The sequence below is a fragment of the Hyaena hyaena genome, unplaced genomic scaffold, assembly GCF_003009895.1.
Source record: "Hyaena hyaena isolate Hyena2069 unplaced genomic scaffold, ASM300989v1 scaffold_147, whole genome shotgun sequence".
Classification (NCBI taxonomy): Eukaryota; Metazoa; Chordata; class Mammalia; order Carnivora; family Hyaenidae; genus Hyaena; species Hyaena hyaena.
In genome coordinates, this window is record NW_024080779.1 from 2,220,449 (window position 1) to 2,241,213 (window position 20,765).

Here is a 20,765-nt window from a genome sequence, read left to right on the forward strand (position 1 = left end):
CGGCCGGGCCCCAGCCTAGAAGGAAACGGAAGTCCCTTCGTCTCCCTCAGGCGCACCCACCAGCCCGCCCACCTCCCGGAGGAGCCCCGAGTCGGGGAACCCCAGGTGCGTCCGCGACAGGGCCTCAGAGAGACACCCGCCGCGGTCCGACGGCCTCACAGCCCCGCCCGCGCCACCGCCCCCACCCCCCGCTCGCCCGCAGGCTTTTTTTTTACTGCCCCCGCCGGGAGGCCAGTCCCCCGCCCTGCAAGGCCCCTCCTTCTTCGCCCTCCGCCATTTTCGAACATACCCTTCGGGCCCCGACGTCCCTCGAACAGTGCCGAGCCCTCCCGGGGCGCAGCCAAGGTCCCGCCACTTCCCTGGGTCGGAGCGGGGCTGCTAGGACAATCGAAGCCCTCTTCCCCCCCCCAACCCCCACCCCCACCCCCCCAGCTGGAAGCTCGAACCTGACCTGTCGGGCGCGCCTGCGCAGTGGGCACCTCGCAGTCCCCGCCCCCAGCTCAAGCATTTCAACCTCTTTAGCCTCTGGGTGTTTTTTCCCACGGCTTTAACTGCAGGGCTTTAACGGTGAGCAACAGGGAAGTAGGGGTAAAAGAATGAAAAGAGAGCGAACGAGTTGAGTTCTGACTATAGACCAGGCACTGTGATGGGCTTGTGACGTGTTCTTTGTTGTGATTTTTGACAACCTTGTAAGATAGGCACTCTCTTATTAAACCCATTTTACGGAGGAAATTGAGGCCCAGAGAGGATTAACTACCTCCACTAGCACACGGCTAATAAATGAGGGAACTGCTATTAGGAATATGGTCTGTGTCCTAGATGGGAAGGGTAAAAGGAAAAAGAAATGAAGACACTCAGTCGGAACAGGAAGGGGATTGGGAGATGAAGGAAGAGAAAATGAATAGGGAAGAAGCAGAAGGCAGGGAAACAGGAAATCTGGTACATAAAATGCTGATCTATCCTGGATTTATTTCAGATATGCTGTGAGAGTGTCAAATAGACAAACGATTTTTTGTTTCACAAACTTGGGCTTCCTTATATGTTACCATAGTGAGATGAGAGGTTCTGAATGAGAGTGTTTCATTGCAAGAGGAAGATTATAATTATCACCTGCATCCTCAAGTCGTGCTGCCCTTCTTGAGAAGTTAGCTTGGAGGGAGAAGAGAGGAGAGACTTCTTTTTGGTTGTTAGGCTTTTGCTAAGTATTAGCCCTTCTGATCCTCTCTTACTGTCATAGCTCTGGGAACTCACATCTGACTTATTGCATAATAGCAATTGCAAGCAAATAATTATCTCATTTATTTGTTTAAATGTTTACTTATCCTTGAAACAGAGAGGGAGACAGAATCCCTAGCAGACTCTGCAGTCAGCACAGAGCCCGTTGCCGGACTGGAATTCACAAACTGTGAGATCATGTCCTGAGTGGAAATCAAGAAAGAGTCTGACGCTTAACCATCTGAGCCACCCAGGCACCCTAGTTATCTCAATTCTCACAGCAGTCTTATGAAATATGTAACTACTGTTATTTCCATTTCACAGATGAAAACACTGAGGTTTAGAGAGTTTAGGTGGTGCGCCCAAAGTCACACTGCTAGTGTGTGTGGGAGCTGGAACAGTGATTCAAACCCAGATCTTGTGATTACAGGTGTGTCTGACCATTACCCAGTCTCCTAACTGGCCTCTCTCTACCCCTAGGACTGGTCGCCTGCAGTATGGCCTGCACAAGGCCATCTGACTTAAACTCCTCAACACTCATTCCCAAACAACGTTACAGCTCCTTAGCTTGATGTTCACTCTCCCCTTGGACACCTTACTATGGACTGAAAGAAAACCAACCCCAAAGTAGGTTAGTAAATGCTTTATTTGTTGTCTTCCTGAGGACTGTAACATGGGAAACCAGTCTTTCAGATTGCTATGAAGAACTGTTCCTGGGGCACCTGGGTGACTTGGTCACTTAAGCTTCAGGACTTCAGCTCACGTCATGATTTCTCAGTTCATGGGTTCGAGCCCCGCATCGGGCTCTGTGCTGACGGCTCAGAGCCTGGTGCCTGCTTTAGATTCTGTGTCTCCCTCTCTCTCCGCCCCTCCCCTGCTTGTGCTCTGTCTCTATCTCTCTCTCTCTCTTTCTCTCTCTCTGCCCCTCCCCTGCTTGCACTCTGTCTCTCTCTCTCTCAAAAATAAATATTTAGGGGCACCTGGGTGGCTTAGTCGGTTAAGCGTCCGACTTTCGCTTAGGTCATGATCTCGAGGTTCGTGGGTTCGAGCCCCGCGTCGGGCTCTGTGCTGACTGCCAGCTCAGAGCCCAGAGCCTGTTTCGGTCTGTGTCTCCCTCTCTCTCTGACCCTCCCCTGCTCACGCTGTCTCTCTCTCTCTCTCTCTCTCTCTCTCCTAGAAATAAATAAAACATTAAAAAAATTTCCTTTAAAAAAAAGAAAAAGAAAAAAGTAAATATTTAAAAAAAAATTTTTTTAAAAGAGTTGCTCTGAAGCTTGTTAGCTACCAGGGATTATATACGTAAAAAGGGAAAGGGTATGCTTGCTTGCAAGCAGGTGTTCAAATAGTTGCACATCAAAAAGGATCATTTGTTACAGTTGTAAAAATTAAGGATTAAAGAAGGTTAAGCTTTATTGTTTCCACATAGACACAAGAAATAGCCTTAAGTCCTCTTAATACATTATGTTTCTGTCATATCTGATTGTTTAAAAATATTGCCTGCTTGCCTTCCTCTGCTTAATTGGTTTTCCGGTTTTTCCTGTTTTTGATTCTTCCTTGAGGTCCCTTGAGAAGGTCACAGAAGGCCGATATCAGTCACCTACTGAGTTTTAGGGCACACTGCCTAGCTTGTAACAAAACCACTCCGTGTGCCCCTGTCTGTCCCTAGCTTTCCTGCTTTCCGTTCATTTACTCAAACCGCTCCCTCTACGTAGGTAGAAAGATTGCCCTTACTCTGAGCCTTCTGTGATGCCTTTAGTGGAAGGTCATCTCTTCTTCCTCCTCTGAACTGTCTTAGCGCTTGAGTTTTTGTTTTTGGTTTCATTAGCACCTTTTAAAACTTGTAATTAAATGTATATAACATAGGGGCGCCTGGCTGGCTCAGGCAGTGCAGCATGCAACTTGATCTCGGGGTTGTGAGTTCTAGCCCCATGTAGGGCATAGAAATTATTTTTTAAAAGCATATAACATAAAACTTACCATTTTAACCATGTTTTATAGCAGGCATCATGCCCAGCGCACAGCCCAACGCAGGGCTAGAACTCACAACCCTGAAATCAAGACCTGAGCTGAGATCAAGAGTCTGACGCTTAACCAACTGAGCCACACAGCCACTCCCCCCCCATTTTAGCCATTTTTAAATGTATATAGTTCAGTGCATTGAATACCTTCCACATCCATCTCCAGAACTTTTTCATCTCACTTGGCACTTGAATTTGTGCCTTTGTTGTGGAACCCAGCGCTTTCTGCTGTGCAGTATAGCTACTGGTGTACATATGTTAAGTCACCTATATTGTAATTTCATTTATGGTCAGAGCTATGTCTAACTCATTTCTGCAATTCCGCCGAAACTCTTGGAGTCATCTTTAATCCACCCACCTCTCTTATCCTATCTCCTATGCGTCAGCAAATCTTGTCCATCTCCATTTTCAAAATATATCCAGAATATCACCAATTCTCATCAACAGCGCTATGACCCTAATGTCTCTCCTGCACTTTAGCTCCCTCACTGGCCTCCCAGCTCACCTCCTTGCCCCCCTGCAGTCGATTCACACAGCGGCCAGAGTTGCCCTAATAAGTCAGATCATTGCCATTCACCTGCTCGAATCCCATCAGTGGCTCTCCATTTCACTCAGAGGAAAAGCCGCTGATGTGTAGTGGCCTACAAAGGCTGTTGTAGCCAGTCACCAAGACAGTCTCTAATGATCTTTACCTCCTTTTTTTTCACGAGCCCTTGGCTAGTTGTCTTCTCCGATGAACTGGGGTTAACTTGTGTAAACTAATAGAATACCGTGGAAGTGATGGCATGTGACTTAAAAGCCTAGGTTATAAAAGGTATTGTGATTTCTGCCTTGCTCTGTCTTGGATTTGTTGCTCTGTCGGAAGCCAACTGTTATGTCATGAGGATCCTCAAACAGCATGTGGAGAAGCCCCCACAGGAAAGAACCGAGTCCTGCCCTTCTTCACATCACCTCCTCCCCTCCGCACCAACAAGCACCAACTTGTCAACCACATGAGTGAGTAACTTCAGAAGAGGATTCTTCAGGCCCACGCTTCAGATGACTGCAACCCCTCAAAACCCAAAGTCAGAACCACCCAGCCAACCACTCCTCACTCAGTTCCTATGTATTGCTCTTTTATACAGCTAAATTTTATTTGTTTGTTTGTATTTTTTTAAGTAATCTCCAAACCCAGCGTGGAGCTCAAATTCATGATCCCAAGATCAAAAGTTGCATCTTCCACTGTGTGAGCCAGCCAGATGCCCCTTAAATAGCTAAAATGTTTAAGTTAGTTTATTTATTTTGAGAGGTAGGGGAGGGGCAGAGAGAAAGGGAGATAGATTATCCCAAGCAGGCTCTGTGCTGTGAGCGCAGAGCCCAATGTGGGGCTTGATCTCATAAACTATGGAATCATGACCTGAGCTGAAAACAAGAGTTGGACACTTAACCAACCGAGCCACCCAGGCGCCCCAATAGCTAAATTTTAGAGTGATTTTGTTACCCAACAGTAGATAATTAATACAAGGGCTCTACACAATCAGCGTCCTTCGTATCTTTATGTCTTCATTTCCTACTGTTTTTCCCCCTTATTCCGTTAGTTGTCCTGCCTCAGGGCCTTTGCACTTGTTCACTCTGCCTGGAACAGTTCCCCCAGATATCTCCATGGCTTGTCCTTCACCTCCTTCAAGTCTTTACTTCATTGTCACCTTCTCAATAAGGCCTGCCATGACCACCAGATGTGAAATGACAACTTCCTTCATAGCACTCTCATTCTCCCTTCTCTGCTCTACTTCCCCCTGCTCCATGGCATCTACCACTTTCTAACATACTATATGGTTATTTTCTTTATTGTGTTTATTTACTGTATGTCTCCTCCTTCCAATGCCTACTACACTATAAGCTCCAAGTGGACAGGAAGCTCTGTTTTGTGCACTGACCTATCCCCCCAGTGCTTGGACCAGTGTCTGGCACAGTAAGGTACTCAGAAGATATTTGTTGAATGACTGAATACAAATTTCATAAGCACGCCAGCCCCTTGGTAAATACTTGTTAAGTGAATTGTCAGTTGGGAGATGTGAATAGCAAAGGCAGATACACCTGGATTATGGTGTTTAGGTTTTATACACAGGGACACATAGAAGTGTGAAGTTAGGGAAACAGTCTAGGGGCACCTGGCTGGCTCTGTTGGTTTAAATGTCTGACTACTGCTCAGGTCAGGATCTCACAGTTCATGAGTTTCAGCCCCACTTCAGACTCTCTCTGCCTCTCCTCACTTGTGCTCATCCTCCCTCTCTGTCAAAAATAAATAAACATTGGGGCATCTGCGTGGCTCAGTCGGCTGAGCGCTGACTTCGGCTCAGGTCACGACGTCACAGCTCTTGAGTTCGAGCCCTGTGTCGGGCTCTGTGCTGACAGCTCAGGGCCTGGAGCCTGTTTCCGATTCTGTGTGTCCCTCTCTCTCTGCCATTGTGGGTTTTTAAATTTTTTTTAAAAAAATTGAAAAACACAATCTATAAAGAGGTTACCCTTATCTGTACAAGGATGTTTTGTTGTAATTATTTTTGGTCGAGAAGAAGGAATATTTAGAGCAGGAAAGAACAAAAGTATATTCGCATGAACCATATGAAACTGCCAACGTTCAACCATTGCCAAATATCCCAAACAGCAATTTACTATGGAGAAAGGAAAATTGATCGCATAAACGCTCAGCAGAAATGAAAAGAAGACGGAATCAAGCATGAGTGGTGGCATTAGCCTTGAATAGGAAAAAGGTTGCATTCTTAGAGGCTAAAGGCGATGAGATGCAGATAAGCAGAGACAAATTTTGGGGATGGTCACCACCCACCTCAATGGCAGCTGGATTCTGTGGAAAGTAAAATGTCTAGTTATCTGCCGAGAGGAACTGCCAAGGTTTAGCACCGTCACAGGTTTTGGCCAAGGCCGTTGTAAGTGAAAGCCCAACCAACTAAAGAACAGAGTTGTTATGAGTGAAGGAAGGTGGGGTGAGCCCTGACTTGCAGGCATTACCCTCAGAGCCATCAGTTTTATGTACCTTCTTCCGGCAGGAAAGGGTACACACCTGCCTAGGATTACCCTTGACTCATCACAGAGCAGCCTCTGTGAAGGTCAGTGGTGCTGAACGGCGGCGTCTATCAGCAGTCGTCTGACTTTTGCTCCGGTGACTGGGCCCCTAGCCCGTCACTCCCTCCTTGCTGCTAGAAGGACTGCAGCTGTAATCTCCTCTCCTTGAGCAGTCATAGAGGTGCCGTCGGCCCTTACCTCGGGCCGCAAAACGTGCATCTCCAGCCAGCCCTCCCCGTCTTCCTTTGCCTTATCTTCCAGGACTCAGCCTCCAGAGGCAACTTGTTGCCTGTTTGTGAGGGACAGAAAAGCGCTCTCTCACCCTAAGCTAATGGAAAACTCCACCTGGGCTTTCTGTATACAAATCTATTCCTGTGCTTATACACGGTGTATTCAGTCTGAAAAAACCCAACAACAATTTCAAGGTCAGGTTGTTGTCATGGCGTGTCTGGAGTAGGGTGGAGGTAAAAGCTACTGGAGTTGAGGTCGAGAAGAGAGAGGCTACTATGTTGGAGGGGTCGTCGCCCAGGATGGTCGTGGGATTTGTGTTTACGGAGGAAGACTATGAACCAAAGGCCACCAATGTCACCGGATATAAGGAAGTGTCCTGAATATACATAGATAATAGTTGTTAGCATTTACTGAGTGTTTGCCATATGCCAGACACTGTCTTAAGTGCTTGGCATATTTTGTCTCTCATAATCCTCTCAGTAACCCTATAAGCTAAGCGTTCTTTGTTCTTTTTATTCCTGTCTTGACACCGAACCTTGGCATATGGTAGGTACTCGAGTCAGATCAGGTCACTCCTCCACCTTAAACCCTGCAGAGGCTTGTCACTCGGCAGAGGCAAGCACAGGGAGCTGTGGGAATCCAGAGCTTCAGATGGAGGAGAGCGGTTCAGAGCTGGCTCCACATGGGACTTCAGGCTTGAAGGACAACCAAGAGTTAGCTAGGTGACACAGTGGGAGAAAGTCGTTCTAATCAGACGCGTCAGCATGTGCTAACTCATGGAAGTGGAACAAAATGGCATGTAGCTGGAGAGTGGCAGTTAATACCTTATGCCCAGGCTGCACTGCTAGCATTTATTGAGTGTTTTTTATGTTTACATGTGTTGAATGCATTACATAGATGATCCCATGTAATCATCATGCAGCTCGAGGAAGGTAATGCTATTAGCCCCATTTTACAGGTGAGAAAACTGGGGACAGAAAGGTTAGGCAGCCCAAGGTCTCAAACCTAGTAAGGTGGAGGGGTGGGCAGGCCGTGATGTGGGGACAGATGGAGCCTGTCAGAGAGCTGAGGCTCTAGAGAGGTAGTCGGGACCCAGATGAAATCCTTGTGTTAGTCTACTTGGGCCGCCATAACAAATGCCACAGACCGGGTGGCCTACACGACGGAAATGTATTTTCTCACGGTTCTGGAGGCTGCACGGCTGAGATCAAGGTGTTGGCAGGTTCACTTGCTTCTAAGGTCCGTCCTGTCGGCTTGCAGATGGCTGTCTTCTCTCTGTGTCTAAATTGACATGGTCTTCCCTCTTGTGTCTGTAGCCTAATCTCCTCTCCTTGATAAAGGCATCTGTCATATTGGATTAGGGCATACCCTCATCACCTCATTTTAACTTAATTACCTCCTCAAAGGCCTTATCTGCAGCTACAGCCACATTCGGAGGTACTGTGGTTTGGGACTTCAGCGCAGATTTGGGGGAGAGGACAACCTGGATCATAACACCTTGCAGGGCACATTCAATCATTTGGCCTCTGTCACATAAGGCAGTGGCTCCCAAACCTGAGGGTGAGCCATAATCACCTGAACAGCTTTCTGTTGCTACTGATTCTTGGACACTCCCCACGGCCGTGATTCAGAGTCAGTAAAGCAAGGTTATGTTTGGGGGAAACTTAAAGCTTCCCCGCAGTCTCCACCTGATTCTGGTGCTGTGTCTAGCTGGGCTATGTTTGGGGGAAATCAATTCCAGGTTGGTTACAGATAGAAATGTGAAAGGCAAAACTTTAACATTTTTAAAGAAAATACAAGAGAGTACAATTTCATCATAGGATAGGAAATGATTCCTTAGACTAGTTGTGTTCATGCTTCTTGCTCTTATATCCCTAAAAAAGTTTGGAAAATGTATGGATCCACTTTCACATGTTTAATGTGACGTAAAAACATTTTCATGATAAGTTAAAATAATGACAAAACATATAATTTCTAGCACATTGTAAGTATTCTTTTTTTTTTTTCCCCAGTAATCTCCACACCCAACATGGGGCTTGAACTCACATATCCAAGATCAAGAGCCACACACTCCACCCACTGAGCCAGCCGGGTGCCCCTCCAGTGTATTCTAAATGTTGGCATAAAACCCAAATCTATCATTAGCTTAAATGAATTTTAAATACCGTGGTGATTTGATACCCACTGTCATCCACTTGAAAATTAAAGGAAAAAGCTCTTCTTTAGGTGCCAGAAAGTTTATATCTATTTTTGTCTTTAATTCATTTATCCATTCCACTTCCACCATAGAATTTTATCTTAACGTGATATATTTTTATGCTTTCAAGTCTTTTATTGATCACTCTGTCATATGACTTTGCAGCAGAACTATGAATACAAAACATTTTTTAAGGAAATGTCCTATCAACATATTTTTAGCTGTTAAAAAAGTTCTCTAGATTGAGTTATTCATAACATTATTGGCATAAAATTGCTCACAACACAAATATTTTATACATTTTGATAAACGAATGGAAAACGTAAAAAGGCAAATTTTATCAGAAATGCACCCTTGAATGAGCTGGATATTTTCCCCCTCCCATGCATGGAGGGCTGAGTACAACCTGTTGCTGGAATGAGAGTTCAGGTTCAATTCTATTTCTGTTTTTATCTGTATAGATATGCGCACCGAGAAATTTGTTCACACATATGAGAATATGAAAATACAAATAGAATTGTAAGAACATTATCATTTAGTTATCTGAGCTCTGAGTTCTTTGCCAAGACTCACATGGTGATCTATCAGAAATGTCATTTTATGATCTATTATCTGGCTACCTGATTAGAGTTTCCTTCAAATTTGTCGAAAGCAAAAGATTGGAAACCACCTACTGGCAAAAGGATTTCTTATGCATCCACTAGACTCATTCACTTTCTCAACTTCTGATACCAGAAAGGCTTTTTAGATGACCAGTAACTATACTTCTTTACTTTTTCATTGAGGGGTAACTTATTTAACCTGATTTACTCAGAAAGGCTTGGAAAAATAAAAAATTCTATTAATGTGAATGAATATTTGCCACTATAATATTTTAAAATAAATGCTTCTGTTTTATCTTGTGCCTTAAATATATTTTCGTGAAACGTTTTTGGAGCTGCTGATGTGAGTTTATTCGATTTCTAGAAAATGCCCCACTGCATAATCTAATGGGTAGCCAGTCCTATTCATCAACAAGAAAGAAAGTCAAATGAGACTTATTTTGTTTTTAAAAAGTCAGACTTGTGCTTTTCAATTGAAATGAAAACATGTTAATGCATTCCTTGTAACAACCACCTCATGTCTGAATTCTAATTCTAAGATAAATGGGGCTGAGTCTTGCCGTGAATTTGCTCCCTGGATGAAATAAGGCACTGCCACCTTCAGTATTTCTTACCAAAGCTCTCATTGCTTTGTTCTCATGGACCTGTCTCTCAGAAGCACAAAAAGAGTTTGCCCAGGGGAGGCTTCCTCAGCAGCAGTAGGGTTTAAACAAGTAGAGAAATTGAGAGAATTGTGCACACATGTCCATATCCTTGACACCTGGATTCTACAATTAGCATTCTGCTGTATTCCTTTTAATACCTCTTTCTGTATCTACCTGTCCCTCTGTCCGTTGTCAGGGAGGAAGACCTTCCTCTGCCCTCTGGTCTTTCTAAGTGGACTTCGAATCAAATTGTCATGAGACAGACTGACAGAAGAAAAACCAAACTGAGTTGGCGTACGTATGGTAAATCTACACTCAGCATGGACATTCCAAACATAGTGAGGCGACATGAAGCTTCCGAGCGCTCAGCCAAGGGTAGGGGCTGAGGCTACAAAGAGGAGAAGGCCATTAGCAGGAAGGTGAAAGATGTTTGGAAAAGCAAGGTCATTCTACGATGCAGGTAAGTTCCTCAGGCAAAGGGGAGTCTCTGTTAGTAGCTCTCTTCCTGGTATGGGCTCGCCTTTTTAAAAAATTTTTTAATGCTTTTTGTTTATTTCTGAGACAGAGACAGAGAGAGCAGGGGAGGGTCAGAGAGAGTGGAAGACACAGAATCGCAAGCAGGCCCCAGGCTCCGAGCTGGCAGTCAGCACAGAGCCCCATGCGGGGCTCGAACCCACGAACGGTGAGATCATGCCCTGAGCCGAAGTCGGATGCTTAACCGACTGAGCCACCCAGGCGCCCCCAGGCTCCCCTTTCCAAGGTAAATTTGGCAGTTGTGGCCGAGGCAGAGAGTTTTTCCTGCATCTCCTGGGTGTGGGTTACTTTTCACTTGAAATAATCTTTCTGCCAATGTGGCCCATCTTGGGCAGCCTGCTCTGGACCCCTATACCATGCATCAACCCATCTTATGTTTTTATGCATTTTAAAGTACATTTCAGACATTATTAGTACACTTCACTCCTGAAAACGTCAACATACATGTTATTGACTCTTGTGTTCTTTTGTTTGAAATAGTCAGTCTTCATTCCCACCCCAGAAGTGACCGCTGTTCTGATTGTTTTCACTGGGAATGTGTTTTCCCTGTTCTATAATTTAATAACAGTATGTACACTTAAAATTTTTTTCTTCTTCTTTTTAAACTTAAATCCAAGTTAGTTAACATAGAGTGTAATAATGATTTCAGGAATGTAATTTAGAGATTTCTCACTCACATATAAGACCCAGTGCTCTCCCAACAAGTGCCCTCCTCAATGGCAATCACCCACTGAGCCCATCCCTCACCCACCAGCAGCCCTCAGCTTGTTCTCTGTATTTAAGAGTCTCTTATGGGGCGCCTGGGTGGCTTAGTCGGTTAAGCGTCCAACTTTCGCTTGGGTCATGATCTCGCGGTTCGTGGGTTCGAGCCCCGCGTCGGGCTCTGTGCTGACTGCCAGCTCAGAACCTGGAGCCTGTTTCAGTCTGTGACACCCTCTCTCTCTGACCCTCCCCTGCTCTCGCTGTCTCTCTCTCTCTCTCTCTCTCTCTCTCCTAGAAATAAATAAAAACATTAAAAAAAAATTAAAAAAAAAAAAAAAAGAGTCTCTTATGGTTTGGCTCCCTCTCTGTTTTCATCTTATTTTTCCTCTTCTTCCTGCATGTTCATCTGTTGTGTTTCTTAAATTCCACATCTGAGTGAAATCATATATTTGTCTTTCTCTGACTTATTTCACTTAGCAAAACGCCCTCTAGTTCCATCAGTATGTACACTTTTGACACCAGTATTTTGATTTGCCTCCTTGTTTGGGTCACCAGAGGTTATTTAGGGCAATGAACAATACTCAGATTCAGATTGGGGAAAAGGGATACAGGCATTTGTGAAAGGAAAGGTGGAAAAAGAGACCCAGAAGGAGGCCACCACACAGGCATTCTGAAATAGTTCCCTTTTAGAAAAGAATAGATATGAAAATTGAGGATCTTCAAAGCCGTCAATACTCTGAAACACTTTAAAAGTCTTCATACGAAACCAACTTGACAATAAACTATAATTAATAAATAAATAAGCAAAAATTAAAAACAAAGTTACATTCTCTGAAGATATTTTAAAAAAGTCTTCATCTTCCTTCAGAAATATGTACCCTAGACTGAAGATCACTGTCCTGGACAAGGTGCATAAAGTACAACTGTAAAAGAAAAAAACGAGTAAATTTGACTGTATTAATAATAAAGACGTCTACATAAGAATAGACACCGTAAACAAAGAGAAGAGACAAGATATTTACACCATGAAAGAGATACATGATAAACATCCAGAATAAAAAGAGCTGCTTCTTAAAGAAAAACAGATTAGGGGCGCCTGGTTGGCTCAGTCAGTTGGGCGTCCGACTTCGGCTCAGGTCATGATCACATGGTTTGTGGGTTCGAGCCCCACGTCGGGCTCTGTGCTGGCACCTAGCTCAGAGCCTGGAGCCTGCTTCCGATTCTGTGTCTTCCTCTCTCTCTGACCCTCCCCTGTTCATGCTGTTTCTCTCTCTCTCTCCTCTCTCTCTCTCAGAAATAAATAAAAAATATTAAAAAAAAACAGATTAAAGACAAACAGCTTAACAGAAAAATCATCTAAAGATAGTAGATAATGTATACAATAAAACATGCCTAATATGAAAATATGTTCAATTTCATTAGTAATCAGAGACACGCAGATTAAAACTACGAGAACCCAAGAGAGATGAAAATATATGTCCACAAAAAAACTCGACAAGAATGTTCATAGGAGCCTTATTCATAATAGCCCCAAACTGAAAAGACACCAGGTGTCTATCATCCGGAAAAATGGATAAACAAACCGTGGCATATTCATACAACGGAATTTTATTCAGCAATTAAAAGGAACAGGGCACGCCTGGGTGGTTCAGTCGGTTGGGCGTCCGACTTCTGCTCAGGTCATGATCTCACCGCTCATGGGTTCGAGTCCCACGTCGGGCTCTGTGCTGACAGCTCAGGGCCTGGAGCCTGCTTCAGATTCTGTTTCCCTCTCTCTCTGCCCCTCCCCCACTCATGCTGTGTCTGTCTGTCTGTCTCTCTCTCAAAGATAAAATAAAACATTTAAACAACTATAATAAAACAAAAATTAAAAAGGAACAAACTAGTGATAGAAGCAACAACCTGTATTAATCTCAAAAACATTATGCCGACTCGAAGAAATTGTCCACAAAAAGAGTCCATACTGTGCCTTCCTATACTAATCTATCATGGAAAACTAAATCTAAAACTAATCTCTCAAGGCAAATAAATCTGAACGGTGGTTACCAGGCAGAAGTGGGAGCAGGGGTTGACCTGGAGGGGAAATGGGGAACTTTTGAGGGGGGACAGTAATGTTCTATATTTTTACAGAGGTTTAGGTTACACAAGGGTGTATGCGTTTGTTAGAACTCACTGAATGTATATAGTCCTGTGTATACATTTTACCTTAAAATCTGTAAGCAAATGTTGAACTCTTGTAAACGATAGGAATGCTGAAGTGTTTAAAGGTGACGTTTAAAGATGTTTTTAATTTACTTGGAAATACATAAGAGAATATGATGAATTCAATTATGGATCGAGGAACGGACAGATATATGATCAAACAAATACGATAAAGTGCTCATAAAGCTACCAACTGAATTCACTGCATAATTTTTTAAATTTCCTATATGTTGTTTTTGATTAAAAGAATTTTTTATGTTTATTCATTTTTGAGAAACAGAGAGAGACAGAGTTGGAGCTTGGGAAGGGCAGAGAGAGAGGGAGACACATAATCCAAAGCAGGCCCTAGGGTCTGAGCTGTCAGCACAGAGCCTGACGCGGGCCTCGAACCCACCAACTGTGAGATCATGACCTGAGCCAAAGTCGGACACTCAACCGACTGAGCCACCCAGGCGCTCCTAATTTTTTTTAATGTTTATTTTTGAGAGAGAGAAATAGAGCACAAGCAGAGGAGGGGCAGAGAGAGAGAGAGAGAGAGAGGGAGACACAGGATCTGAAGCAGCCTCCAGGCTCTGAGCTGTCAGCACAGAGCTCGACACGGGGCTCAAACCCACAAACTATGAGATCACAACCCGAGGCAAAGTCAGACACTTAAGCCACTGAGCCACCTAGGTGCCCCGTACACTTCACTATATGTTTAAATTTTTTTCGTAACAAAATGTTGGGAGAAAAAGCAATAGTAAGATACTCTCGTACACCCGTCTGATTGGCAGAAACAAGCAAGAACTGATGCTGTTGTGTGAAGATGTGATGGAAGTATACAAACTGGTACAACCACTTTGGAGAGGAATTTAGCAATATCTAGTAAAGCTAAAGATGCTTGTATTTTATGACCTGGAAATTCTACTTCTAATATATAACATAGAGTTTCATGTGCCCAATATGATAAGTGCAGCAATGTTCTTTGCAACATGGTTCCACTCCCTAATTTCTCACTTTGAACCATTTAAAATAGTAAATCATAAGAATAATACAATAAGGGGCACGTGAGTGGCTCAGTTGGTTTAGCATCCTGCTCAAGTCATGATCTCGTGGTTCGTGGGTTAGAGCCCTGCGTCGGGCTCTGTGCTGACAGCTCAGAGCCTGGAGCCTGCTTCGGATCCTGTGTCTCCCTCTCTCTCTCTGCCCCTCCACCATTCTTTCTTTCTCTCTCAAAAATAAATAAACATTAAAAAAAATGAATAATACAGGGGCGCCTGGGTGGCTTAGTCGGTTAAGCGTCCGACTTTCGCTTAGGTCACAATCTCGTGGTTCGTGGGTTCGAGCCCCGCGTCGGGCTCTGTGCAGACTGCCAGCTCAGAGCCTGGAGCCTGTTTCAGTCTGTGACTCCCTCTCTCCCTGACCCTCCCCTACTCAGGCTGTCTCTCTCTCTCTCTCTCCTAGAAATAAATAAATATTTAAAAAAAAAAAGAATAATACAGAGAATACCTGTATACCCTTTATCAATTGTTTTCTTAAATTATTTTTAATTTTTAATTTTTTTAATGTTTATTTGTTTTTGAGAGAGAGACTTCATGAGCACGGGAGCGGCAGAGAGAGGGAAACAGAGGGTCTGAAGCGGGCTCTGCCCTGACAGCAGCGAGCCTGATGCGGGGTGAGGTCATGAACCTGAGTCCAAGTGGAATGCTCAACCGACTGAGCCCCCCGGGAGCCCCACCCTTTATCAATTGTTAGCAGGTTACCACATTTGCTTTATCTCTCCATGTGTAAATATACCCTTTTCTCCTGAATCATTTGAGAGTAAATTGCATGTAATTCCCGATACTTCAGCGTCCATTTCCTAAAGCAAACGGATTCCAGATTCAAATATCTCTAATTATTATAATAATGTCCTTTAGAGGTGTTTAAAACTCCATCTAGAATCAACTCAAGTGGCACAGATTGTATTTAGTTGTCACTTCATTTAATAAAGCTCCACAGCCTTTTTTTTTTTGGTGCCTTTCGGGACATTGACTTCTTTGAAGAGCCCAGGCAACTTGCTTTGCGGGATGTCCTTACATTTGCATTTGCCACATTTTTAAAAAGAGGAACCAACTGGTTTCTAGGCCCCTCGCTCACTGTCAGAAACAGCAACAGCTTCCATTAGGTAGAAGGATGGAGACATTGTCAATGGAATCAACTGTAGCCTCAACCCATCATGCTGTGGGTGCTGTCACAGCTTGGTTGTGTGGAGTGGCTCAAGGCTTGTCAAGCTTCCACATGAGACAAGTCAAGGCCAAGGCCTGACTGGTTTGGCTGGTCAAGATACAGTGAGTGACTTGTAGACCTACACTGTATTACTTAAGTAGACAGCAAAAAGAAGAAAAAGCCTAAGGTACCTGCTCCCCACGATCCTCGTTCCACACACTAAAAAGGACAACCCTGAAACAACAGTGTTTCTACATCGCTGAGGAGCCCATTCTAGGCTGCTATATTCTGCAGTTCTATTCGGAAGACATAAGACAGAAAGCTTCATACACCATCGGAACCAGGGAGGTGATGAGAAATGGTCTCATGACAGCCTCCCAGGGAAGATAGGGAGATGAGTGGGAGATGGATGACCTCACTGTAGTTCCTTACGGAACTCCAGTGCTCTCATGTTTCAGGAGGATCACAGGCATTCCGCCAACTCAGAGATAGTTCAAGCCTTTGCCTGTGTGGAAACGTGTAATGTCACCATGGAGGAGCCATTTCCATAATAAGACTGTTTCTCTGTTGACGATGGATAGAAACTAACAGCAGTGGACTTGCGTGAATGCAAAGACTCGGGCCTCTTTTGTGTGATCTGGCATTGACCTGGATCGGTCATGATTTGGAGGAAACCCAAGTTCAGATCTTTCAGGTAACTGACTATATTAGATTAGTTCCTAGAATCCTTAGGTTGTCCTAGAAATTGATTCACTTCCCTTTGCCACACTCTGTTAAGGGAGAGAAGAGATTAGTGGTAGTTCACAAGTTTGGCTTCTATGTTAATTGCAGTATGCTCTACTTTTTATTATTTTGTCCTTTCTAGAGTATAGGCTCCATTTTCACAATTAATTCTTTGGGTTTTCTTTAGAAATTCCTGAGTGCAGATCTCTTTCCATGTTAAGGAAAGGGCTCTTTTAACTGGTGGTTGGGCCTAAATAACGGTTGCAGCTAGATTTCTGTCCAGAGAGAGCCCCCTACATCAACAGTTGTACTTTAGGATGGTGTCCGGACAAGGTCCATTCCCGTTTGGGTATGTCGCATGTCACATGACATTAGGAAAAATTAAGACTAACATTCAGAAAGTCAATAACCCGCAGGAAGCCTGCGGACTATTTTAAACATACCATATTGGAAACCTGAAAAAAATGTATGCCAATGATCAAAAATATTAGGCACTTGGGAAATAAAATATGCTACTTGGTTAGTTGGCAAAGTCAAAGAGGCTATTGTAAGGGGGGGCGGGGAAGGCACCTTTCAAAAAATGGAAATATAGCTTCTAATGAGGAGTCTGGAAAATACAGCAGCTCAGATACAAGGTAGAAATCACTATGGGCTAAAAAAGAATGAGGAGTTCTTTGCCAGGGACTCTAAAGCCCCTCTCTGAAATATATCCGGGAGAAAGCCAGCTAGAGAATCGGTGGGATTACAAGGATTAAAAAGGGATTTGATGTGTGGCAGAAGCCTGGGAGGTGGGGGTTTCAGGTTACTGGTGGTTTAAATGGGAGGGCTGTCACAAAGCTTTGGGTGAGGCCCTGGAGGGGTGACTAAGAAAGTTTTCTCTCTCTCTCTCTCTCTCTCTCTCTCTCTCTCAGTGTCTTCTTTCTACCTCCGACTCGCTTCTCTCCCTGCCCTTTTCCTGAATCGGCTTTGCTTTGCTCATCTTTCCCTTGAATGTCCTTCATCTGCTTCTCCCTGACCACATCTTGGTTTTCCAGATTGTGGCGCCTAAGGAGCAGGCAGAATGCTACTGCCTGGACTCGCTCTGTAGGCACACATGTTCTCGCCTAATATCGGTAGTAAGAGTTGTCTGCACCTAAGTAGCTCTGATCAGGACTAAGGGAGGGGCGAAGAGTCGCATCAAGGTCCTTTGCTTCTTCCTCTGCTGTTTGGAGAGGTTGGACAACCCGGTCACCCTTGGCCTAGTAGGGTTTAGCTAGGGGAGGCTGACACCTGGTGGTTACAACTGAGAGGTGCAGAGGAATTGTCAGTAGCCCCACCCCTTTACCATTTACTCATCATTTATTGAGCTATTAGCGTGTAATGAATCATCTCATTTAAAACACACAACCCTCTGAAGTATCATTATTTTAACTTGACATATGAATTGTTTGTGTTAAATCGTTATGAACTGATTTAAGCATGGGGTACGGGATTATTTGTTTCTTTACTCAGCTCCTGGGACAGTACCTGCCACATGGTAAGTTCCCAGGAAATATTTGTTGAAATAATATTTTTTACTTACCAACTTAATGGAACTTTCATTATGAGGGCAGTATGTTCGTAATAGAATTGATGTGAATTCCAGTGCCACCAGCCAGAAAAACCTAGACTCCGTCTGTTGCAACTCTGGCCTAAATGCTCTTTCCCAGAAGTCTCCCCATCTCAGATACTTGGAGACCAAGTCTGCTGCTGGGAAAAATTCAAATCTATTGAAACTCTACTCATATTCAATCATCCATCATACACTCTATCACGAACCCCACAAGGTTGAGTTTCTGTTCCAATGCAGCCATTTCATATTGAGAAACCACCAGAAAACCACAAGTTTCATTCAGCTGAGGCTGTTCAAATGCTGCTTCTTAGACTCCCCTACCCAGACATTAGGTGCCCGGGGTGGGTGGTTGTTGATGGGAACACTGAAGATGTCTGGGATGATGGCCAATTTGTTAGGAAGATTGTGAATCAAGTGGCAACATTCAGTGAGTGACAGAGAGAGACAGACTGACTGACTTACCAGTAGGTTGTTAGATGACCATAATGAAGAAGAGAACATGAATGGATGGTATGAACCTCAAGGAAGCAATGTTGGAAGAGTTATGGCCTGGAAGTAGCGATGAAATAGTAAGGGAACGCCAACCCTCTCTCTAGGTCCTGTGATATATGGAGATGCAGGGGAAGTGCTGTGTTGAAGGGAGAACCACGTTTCATTTAAGGCCAGAAAATGGAAGAGTTTCCATGGAAGAGTTTGCCTATCTTTGAGAATTGCGTAGGGCCAAATAGAAAGGTCTGAGAAGGAGAGGTGCAGTGGGATTGGGGTGGGTGAGAAAGCACAGAGCAGTGTGGGGATAAAAAGGAAGAGACAGGAGAGATGACCAGAGGGGGCCTCATCTTGGATAGTGGCCAAGTATGATAGACTGTAACGAAGGGTGGTATTAGCTTTCCTCAAAGCTAAGGCAGGCTGGGGCCCTTGGTTATGGTGGGAGACTGGGACATTTGGAGTCATTATTTTGAAACTCATCAGGGAGCATTCAAGTAGAAATGGTGGTTGCAGAGATGAAATCAAAGCCATCTGAGTGCTTAACCTTGGCAGGTAGAAAAGACAAGGAGCAGGTGAGTAGTGCCTTGAAAAGGTTGAAGAGTGAAAGCCTCTACACATCAGCTGACCCCATGTGGGAAGGAAGAGTGTTTTCAGAAGTCAGCAAGCTGCCCCACAAGAAATGCTATGCTCTTAGCCCCATAAACTTTATTGAGCTCCTTGTCTTCTGATTTCAACATCTTTTGGATAACAGTTTCCCGAAATTTCTTGGCAGGCTCTTGGTTCTTCCTTTTAGACAGTTCTTGTTGGTCTTCATGGAATTGATTAAGGTTTGTGTTCCTTGAGACCAGGGATGGACCATGTTTATCTCTCAGATGCCCCTCTATTTCTGTCTCTGTCCATTTGACTGTTTTCATAATGGGAGTAAAACAAGTGAAACACTTGAAGATCCAGAGAGATTTTGAGGTGGAGAAGAGGGAAATTGAGGAAGCGTATGTTGATGTCCTCATTGTTCCCTGTACATGGTCATGGGCTGAAGGTGAGGGTGGGAGTAATTCTTATCTCATATGGTCGTGAGCATGATTCGAGATAGTGGATGTGAAGCATTTAGCACAATGTGTAGTTTGATAAATTGGAATTTTTTAAAAGTCTTTTTTTATTTTTAGTAACCTCTACACCCAATGTGGGGCTCGAACTCACAACTCTTGACTCTTGAGATCAAGAGTCACATGCTCTTCCAACTGAGCCAGCCACGTGCCCCTTAATTGGAGTTTTAAAGAGCTCCCTGTGAGGTCAAAGTCCTGAATGGGCGTAGAATAGGCAAGGAGGAGCACGTGGGTGGCTCACTCGGTTAAGCATCCGACTTTGGCTCAGGTCATGATCCCACGGTTAATGAGTTTGAGCCCCCCATCGAGATCTCTGCTGTCAACATGGAGCCTGCTTCAGATCCTCTGTCCCTCTCTGTCTCTGCCCCTCCCCCGCTCTCTTTCTCTCTCAAAATGCAATAAGCATTTAAAAAAGAAAAGACAAAAGAAATAGTCAAAGAAATTGACAAGGGTTGGGCAAAGCTCAATAACTGGGGCATTGGTGTGGAACTGGGTAGGCGTTGAGGCAGCGCTCAGCAATGAATGAGTGAACAGACAGGACCTGGGATCTAAGCAAAGATGCACCAGCAAGCTACTAAAGGGCAAAGAATAAGCTAAGGTTCCATCACATGGTATGACCTTACTCAGTAGGTTGTAGGTGAAGCATGGATCCTGGGAAACCACTTGCTAGCCAGGGGGTTGGCTTAGACCCAAAGATTATACCTTTCCTGAGATGAACTTTAAGGGCCGTTCATGATGACCCATTATGGAGGCTAGAGAGCCTGGCTTTGTATTTTTATCTCTGCAACCACTAGCTCAAACTATGATTGAGTTTCCTTAGTAGGTAGAAAGAGAGAATAGAGAAGTTGGTATGGGAAGGGGACTAGCGACAGGAGAAAGGAATGGGGAAACTGAGTAAAAGGCATATTGCTGGAGTGTTCAATAATGGGATGAAGTAAAAGGAGGGAGAGTGTTGTGTAGGATACAAATAACTCTAAAAAAGAAGGGGAGGGAATGGAATAATAATGCTATGTATTTGGTTTCCCTCTAGCAAATATAGTACCTAGAACACCAATATGTAAGTTCTAGAAACTGAATTCTAAATAACAACATAATGTCTAAAATATGAAGTGGGTTTATTTATAAAAATGGGTTAAAACTGGACTAACAAAATTAATAAGATTAAAAAACTGAGTAAGCAGGATTAATGCAAAGCATTTCCCCAGTGATGTTTTAAGTTCTTTGTCTCTTAGAATAAAAGATGTTGCTGTGGTTTATTTTATTTTTTTAA

General features: G+C 44.0%; 1 long non-coding RNA gene across 1 annotated transcript; it reads left to right on the forward strand.

Moving 5' to 3' along the window:
• Positions 1–12: 12 nt before the first annotated feature.
• On the forward strand, positions 13–9,724 carry LOC120236174. The gene is made up of 3 exons (XR_005529588.1): positions 13–105; positions 1,696–1,846; positions 8,537–9,724. It is a non-coding gene; the product is annotated as an uncharacterized LOC120236174 (long non-coding RNA).
• The last annotated feature ends 11,041 nt before the right edge of the window (positions 9,725–20,765 follow it).